General features: G+C 37.6%; 1 pseudogene across 1 annotated transcript; it reads left to right on the top strand.

Annotated features, from left to right (window-relative positions):
- Window positions 1-397: 397 nt before the first annotated feature.
- On the top strand, window positions 398-7,955 carry LOC311604146 (annotated as a pseudogene). The gene is made up of 2 exons: window positions 398-597; window positions 7,048-7,955. The product of its transcript is annotated as an uncharacterized misc_RNA (transcript).
- Window positions 7,956-8,261: the final 306 nt, after the last annotated feature.

The following is an 8,261-nucleotide window of genomic DNA, read 5'->3' as shown; positions in this document are numbered from 1 at the left end:
ACCCAGATGCAGAAAGACACAAATGGTATGTACTCACTTATAAGATGATTTTAGCCATGATAATACATGACAAACATACTACAATGCACAGACACAAAGAAGATAAAAACAAGGAGGACCCAAGGGAGGATGCTTAAATCCTACTCAGAAAAGGAAATATAGTACACAGAAGTAGTAGTTGAAGAGAAGGAACAAGGTAGGATTTGGAGCACAGACAGAAATGAGGGTGGAGATAAGACCTGGGGTGAGTGGGGGCCAGAGGACAGAAGGACTGCCCCCCAAAAGAGAGAAAAAGCAGGTAGACGGCATCTCTGTGACAAGCTGGAGACCTATGTCAGGGTACGTCTCTAGGAGGATATGAGAGGGACCCTCGCTGAAACTCCTGGTATCAGGAACCATGGAGATTAAAGAGGAAACCTCTAACTGGATAAGACTCTTAGTGGAGGAAGGGAAACACAAATCTACCTGCAAAATCGTTGAACCGAAATGTATTCTGCCTACAGGATGTGCAGGGATGAAGGTAGAGAAGATAAAGCAGAGACCTAGGGAATGTACAACCAACGTCCGGCCCACGCCATGGAAGATTAATGATACTCTGTAATGCTTGCAAACAAGAGCCTCGAGAGTTGTCCTCTGAAGAATCTACCAAGCAGCACTTTGAAAGAGATGCTGAGACTCACAGTCAAACATTGGGCAAAGCATAAGGAGTCAAGTAGAAAAGTGGGAGGAAGGATAACAGGACCTAAAGGTGACAGGAGCGCCACAGGAAGACCAACAGAGCAAACTAACCGGGGCCCAGAGGGTCTTTTGGGGACTGAAGCACCAACCAAGGACCATACCTGGACTGGACCTTGGCCCTCTACATAATTGTAGGCCAGTGGGCAACTCAGGGCAAGTCAGTCCTGATGTGACTTGATGACATGGAGTGGGTGGGTATGGGGGCTCCTCTTTTCTGAGGAATAGGGGAGAGGGAAGGGGAGATGGAGGAAGAGGGTTAGACTAGGAGGGAAGGAGGGAGCCAGCCACAACCAGGATGTAAAGTTAATAAATTAATTAATAATAAAAAAAGGAAAAGAACTCTTGGTCACTGCTTGTATAGGCTGAAGGAGGGGCCTGGTTTGTTCTGCAAGTGGCATGCACTTCCTCAGCATTATGAAGTCCTCTTCCTTCAAAAGAGATTGTTTTAATTCAGAAGAAATAGCAGCACAAAATGTACTAAAAAAAAGATGTATTTTTTTAAAATCATGAACATATTATGAAATTATTTACATGGTAACAAAAATTTAAGTGTCTGTTTCTCTGGTCCTCAGTTTTCATTGCTGTTTTTCTAATTGTTGTATGAATATGTTACTCTAAGAAAAGAAGAATAACTGTTAGGTTAAAACATGGTCTTATTTCTGCAAGTATTATGAATAACTTAACTTCTCAACTCTGGAAGCCATTATTTTTTCTAAACATCTTACATATGTGTTTTCTTTAATAAGTTGATGAACATAGCTGTGTTGGTATGTCAGAGAGCAACTCTGCTTGATTTGGTACCAAGCACAACAATGCAACCACATTGCTTGCAAACCATACACTGTGCTTGATGTCCCCAAAAACATCTCAGTTCACTCAAATACACCAGGAAACTACATGTGTATTCCATTATGTGCAACTGAAGTCTTTAATTCATCCAAGAGGCCAAAACAACTTTTATAAGTCATGAACTAGCTCTAGTTTAAAAATGTTTTTAGGTGGCAGTTTCCAGAAATGTTTAATAGAGATAGGCATATGAGCTTGCAGTATCTGTTGCAGTATCTGAGCTTGCAGGCATACAATTCATTCCAATAAATTTCCTCACAGCAGCTGTGCCCAGTACGAATCTGTGTCAAGCTATGTGGAAGTCTTTTATGTCTCCTAACAGTTTTTGTTTTAATGAAATTGTACATTCTGTCATAACTATTGCTAGTTAAATTAAGAATAAATTATGTTTTTTCTTAATACTCTCAAGAATTAATAAAATTCAATAGCACCTAAGAACATCAATATAAGTATTAAAGTATACTAATAAAAATAAATTATACAATGTATCCACATGCATTTGATACAAATATAATTTTCATTTAAAAATGTTACCATTGTTTGAAGTAATCTTCATTAAGCAGCTAAATAGACATTTCTATAAAAATGCATGCACTTTTGGATAGCCAATGTATATTGAAAATATTCAGAGTTCAGAAGCTATGAAATAAATTCCTAACCTTTTATCAAAGAACTTGACACTTCAGTGTTGGGAGTTACCCACTTTCAATGCAGTATACATTAAGGAGAGAGGATGGATATACATTAGCCTCAGTTGGAAATGGCAGCACACCGTTAAAATAAAGGCCGATAGAAAATAGGGAGGAAGCTCCAAGATCTCCGGAGGAAATGAACAGAAGAATGTGGCAATGTGAATGAGACATAGGGCCTACAATAAGAGAAGACGTCTCAATTAGTATCCGACCAGATGTTCTCTTTCTCTGAGAGCCAGGGCACCCTATAAAACTGATTTCACCACAGCAGGGCAAGAAGAAGTGTTAGCATAAGTTGCATCTACAGGCTGCATTACTCCAAATGTTACATGTAGAAAAGCCAGTGTGTTGTAATTATGTAATTCTCCGGAGCATTGTAACTGATGGGTCAAGAGATGAATGCAAACGCAGTAGGACAATAGAGATGCAGCTGGTGTTATCTATTGTAGGATGGACTTTAAACAACTGAATAGTCTCTATAATTAGCCATCAAAACCAATGAAAGCTATGACAAATGTCAAATAACAATGAAAACACAACTGATAGAACATAAACAAGAAATAACAGAAAAAAAATAAAACAGGCAGAAACAAAACAGATGCTTTTCTGTTCCATCTTCACTTGTCATCAGTTGATCCCCTCCACCTCCCCTTCTCTCTCTCCCAGACTGGAGTGTTTTGAGTCACACTCCTCAATTCCCCAGGGACCTGACTTTGAGACTTCTCCAAAATTGTCACAGAGGTGGGCTGATAAGAACGACAACAAAGGGTAGAGCCATCATTCTGAAACTTGTTCGCATTCTGAATCTAGACAGCTTTTAAAAATAAAATGTATAACTACTTTTAAAGAACACATTACATTCATATTGTGTTAAGTGTTTGACCATGTCCCCTGGAGGGGGAGACCTGGTGGCACTCAGAGGAAGGACAGCAGGTTACCAAGAAGAGACTTGATACCCTATGAGCATATACAGGGGGGAGGTAATCCCCCTCAGGAACAGTCATAGGGGAGGGGAATAAGGAGAAAATGGGAGGGAGGGAAGAATGGGAGGATACAAGGGATGGGATAACCATTGAGATGTAACAAGAATAAATTAATAAAGAAAAAAATAAATAAATAAAATTCTCAAAAAAATAAAATCATAAGTACACACAGATATTATTATTCTTAACTTTTCTGGTATTGAAAACTATAGCCTTCCAATTATTCCGTGAATCCGGCTGTTTAACTGTGATAGGCTCAAGACATTTACCTCACCCAAATTTCTATGTTCCGTGGCCACTAGACTTACTCTATTTTACAAAAAGGCAAAGCAAGGTCACTAAAAAAATGAAATAATTTCCATTCTGGGAATAAAATAAAAACCATATTTCCTCTAATAAACGATATAATATTGAAGAATCACTATGTCCTTGTTACATTCTTTTTACTAAATTCTAATGAAAAAAGATTTGTAACTAATGTTAATATCATGATATGTGAACACCGATGTTTTAATTGTGATAGTTTATTATAAATAGTGTTCATCTCATTGTTAAGGAACCTGAACATTTCTTTTTCCTGTATGGATATTGATGTATGCAATGCTATTTTCCAAGTACTACAAAAGTATATTGAGTACTCTGTTTTATGAACTTCATGAAAATCAAAATCTAAGTAATACAATGGTCTTTCAGAATGTGCTAGCCTAAACAAAAAAAAAAACAAAACAAAAAAAGGAAAATGTGTTGTCCAAATGGATTAGAACTAATACTAATAAAATTAAAAATCGTATCTGAGTTCAGTGCTGCGCTTATACCAGAAGCTCCTTAACCATCAAGCCAGCAACAAATATCTGTCATTTTAGAGGTAAAATCTGACATTTCAATTAGGAAAGGAATAAAGTGGTGGCAGTACACCTGCAGCACTAATTTAGATTTAAATCAGAGAGACAGAGGGGAAGCCATACAAAGGTGCAAAAATAGAAATTGATTCTTTCACCCCTTAAATCAAAGGCCTTGTTCAAACTGAGGTAAGACAGTGCACATCTTATTCCATCTTCCTGCGAAACTTGAGATGCCTCAGTGGAGACCATGTACTACCTGTTTTATGTGCTGTTTGATATCATTACACAGAACACCCATGGCACAGCCTGCTGAGCATCTTCAGCTGTCAGATCAGATCACTGTAACAGATGCAGAAAATCCTACCATTAATTTGGTTAAGGAGGAGCAAAAGAGATGAATACAAGCTCATTTTAACATAAAGACAACTTCCTTGGGCAGTTCATACTGAGTTCTCTTAGTCTCACTTTTAGATGTACTGTAGTGATGTAGTGGGTGCATTGCTGACTCAAAAGCAGGGGTCTATTCAAATTATGTCATATGCACCTTTCCGTATTAGAACCATAATGAAGCCAGCCAATTCGGTCGTCAATTAAAAGAGAAACTCAGGTAAAAATCTGATGCAAACTTCTACTTAGAGAGGGAAAGTGTATGATGCATTATCTGCCTTATAGGAGTCATGCTATAGTAAGGGAAATAACAATATTGACCTGCTTTAGAAAAGAAGAGATTTCTCAGAATAAATGTTATGCCATTCTATGATACCACGCCATGGACTAGATGGAAGGAAATAACCCAAGAAGCATATTTAGAGTATTGTATACACTTTGTATTATGTTATTTTACTGGAGTTTTTATTCCTCTGTTGTGGTCTTGGGCCTTGTACTTTTTCTCGGCTTTCTACTTACTGTGTAGTTATATTATATGCACATGTTGATTGTCATCTGAATTAATTTAGAAATAGCGCGTGCTAGTGGGGCAACAGTTAGATTTAACCTCTCAACAGGTGGCTGATTTTGTATTTGACATCAGTCAGAGATATAAATATGTTCTATAATATATTCAACTTAATAGCAAAGAAACTAGGAATTATAAAGTTGGTTGTTTTTTAGACATAGTAACATGTAACACAAAGCCAGATATCTTTTGCTAATTAGGGGGTCACTATTAGGACTTTATACAGGCAAGGATTTCCCCAACACTGACTCTCTGATTGTCTCTGCTCTTACTTTACTCTGCTCTTTACTTTTCCTAGTCATTTATTATTATTTGAATATTTATGTATTTTGAAGGGGCATATTAAGGCCCAAATCCTCTTTAAAGCTCTCATAGTTTTACACAGCAATGGTATCCACTTGGCCAGCAACACTTTATCAATTGCATATCATTGGGGACATTTTGTTAAACCCTAAGGCCTCTTACCGTTTTTGTTTTCCTTTGTTTCATTTTTGTTCATCTACGCAAATTTATCTTACTATTTATGAGGTTCCTTACTCTAGTCAATATGCTTCATACATTCTTTATTCAATTTGACATTATTAAACACAGAGATAAAGATGGGGTAGTTAAACAAATACACCTATTATTAAAACTGTAGCCTATGCCAAAACATACAATGTCTTTCTGTGTCTGGTTTTCTCTCTCTCTCTGTGTGTGTGTGTGTGTGTGTGTGTGTGTGTGTGTGTGTATGTGTGTGTGTGTGTCTGTATTGGATGTATGCATCTATGCATGTACTTACATATCCTACATTATGATTAAATTTTAATGTACATTATTAAATTAGAATGCTAATTCTTTCTTCTCAAATCCCAATAAGTAACACAGACTGGCCTTGACTCTCGGAGTCTCATGTTGAGATTAGATATTCCTAAAACAGTGTCTAATGATGGTTCAAAGTATGAACTAGTCCCTGAAGATGAACTCTCAGATTTCCCCCTTGCCATCAACCTGCCTCAAGTAGTTTCCATGGCTACTTTTCTTCCATGCTAGATAGTCATAAAGTAGCCCCTATGAGCAAAAAATTTCATTGGAAAATCATGACTTTAAATCAAAATAAGAACAGATCAAAAATGCATAACATGACCACAGACAGATTTATTACATTTACACCAAATTAAAAATTAATAAATAATCTTATAATTGTCTTTTATCTGAGGATAAGATGGTTGATTTATTTTGTAAATATTTTAAAAGATAGTCCACGTAACAAAGCATGCGCACATGTACACAAACACACATACACAGTTCTTTCATTAGACATAAGAAAACTAGTAGTGGCTACAGGTTTTTTCTTAGGAAATTATTCTAAGGCTTGAAAGTGGATTAATGTAGGAATATGTGAACAAATAAATCTGTACAAAAATTTATTTCTTGACAAAACATGTAACCCATCATTTTTAGAAGGTCGTATCTTAATACTTGAGAGTTTAAAACTTTCACACTAGAAGAATAAGTCTAAATTCAAACAACCAGTATCCAGGGAAAGCATAAATAATAATAAATAATAAATACAGAGATATTCATAACATGCAAAGTTCTCCTATAAATCAGTACAGTTACTACTTTGGTACTCTAAACATCTGTATATGCCCTTAAAAAAGAATAAGTGTAAACAGTACCAAATATAAAACTTAATCTAAAGAAATTTACATCGAAAATAGAGTGGTTTCCTTTACTAGACACAACCTGAAATACTAGTATGTTAATAACTTTATGGAGCACTAGCACACCCATATGTCAATATTACTTTGGAGTATAATTTGGAGGCTTGTAAAAACTTATTTTGGGAATGTCAATCAAAAATTAATGTTCACGTTTTGCCTGAGCTTGCGAGCTAGCAGGAGAGGAGTGCACAGCCCTTTCTAGCCATCACCTTCCCCCTCCCCACAGTCCAGACAGCGGGGTGACTAGGCTGTAGGCCCTCAAGCCGGGCCTTCCCTCTTACTTAGTTCTTGGGAGCGCCTGACCGATGTGAGCCATGTAGAAGAGAGCAACTTCGAGGGCAGAGAGTTTTGCTCTCAATCAAAACCTCCCACAGGAATTCTTGCTCGAGTAAAATCAGAGAGTAAGTCAAGACCTCATAGTCCGTCTAGGGTTTCTAAACATTCTGAATCCCATTCTCGATCAAGATCAAATCCAGATCAGAGTCAAGGAGGCATTCTCCTAGATGCTACACTCGATTCAGGTCCCATTCCCATAGAGACGATCTCGAAGTAGGTCCTATACACCAGGCTATCGGCTGCGAGGAAGCCCATGTCTAACCACAGAAGACCTACTGGCAGCAGGGCAAATCCAGGTCCCAGCACCTACCTGGGATTATTTGGCCTCAGTTTGTACACAACAGAGAGAGATCTTCATGAAATATTTTCTCGATATGGACCATTGAGTGGTGTCAATGTGGTTTATGATCGGCAAACTGCGAGGTCACGTGGCGCGGATTACTCTATCACCAAGAAAGCACACATACCCATACCAGGCATTTACATGGACAGACCAACTCATAGTGGTGGTCGAGGTGATGGAGGGGGAGGAGGCAGCGGTGGTGGTAGAGGTGACAGACGGTGAGATTCTTACTATGATAGAGGGTATGATCTTGCCTAAGAAATGATAAAAAGATTATTATTACAGGTACAGAAGAAGGTTGCCTTCTCCTTACTACAGTCAATACAGGTCATGGTCAGTATCTCGTCCTATAGCCCAAGATGCTGTTGATAGTGGAGTGACTGTGCCCAAGGACTTTACTTTTTTCTTTTTCGATTTGGATTTCCAATGCTTCTTAGAGAAAAAAATTCCTGGTTTATTTAATCTATGCGTGGCCAGTTGTGGTGCTGTTTTCCATCCTTTGTTACACTCTTAAGGTGTCATTGTTGTTTGAGAAGTTAACAACTGAGGGAAAAGGAGTGCAGTGTTATGCCTTGTGTTCGTTGCCTTTACTAAAGATTACGGTCTTTTGAAAGCTGTTGTGATTGACATTGTAGTAGATATATCTTTGAGGGAAGATTATAACACTTTATGTAAATCAATCATGTCAGATTTGTCTGCAGTGGCATAGAATAGTCAAAGAGTTGAGCGGAGAAAGTTTGAGGCTGCAGGAGAAAATCTGGGACATTTCTTTTGAAGACTGTAACTTTGAACCTAAAAATTAAGTCACCTTTTAGAAATT

This window comes from Acomys minous (assembly GCF_964271855.1).
Source record: "Acomys minous genome assembly, chromosome: 8".
Taxonomy (NCBI): Eukaryota; Metazoa; Chordata; class Mammalia; order Rodentia; family Muridae; genus Acomys; species Acomys minous.
This window is presented reverse-complemented; position numbering and strand designations above follow the sequence as displayed.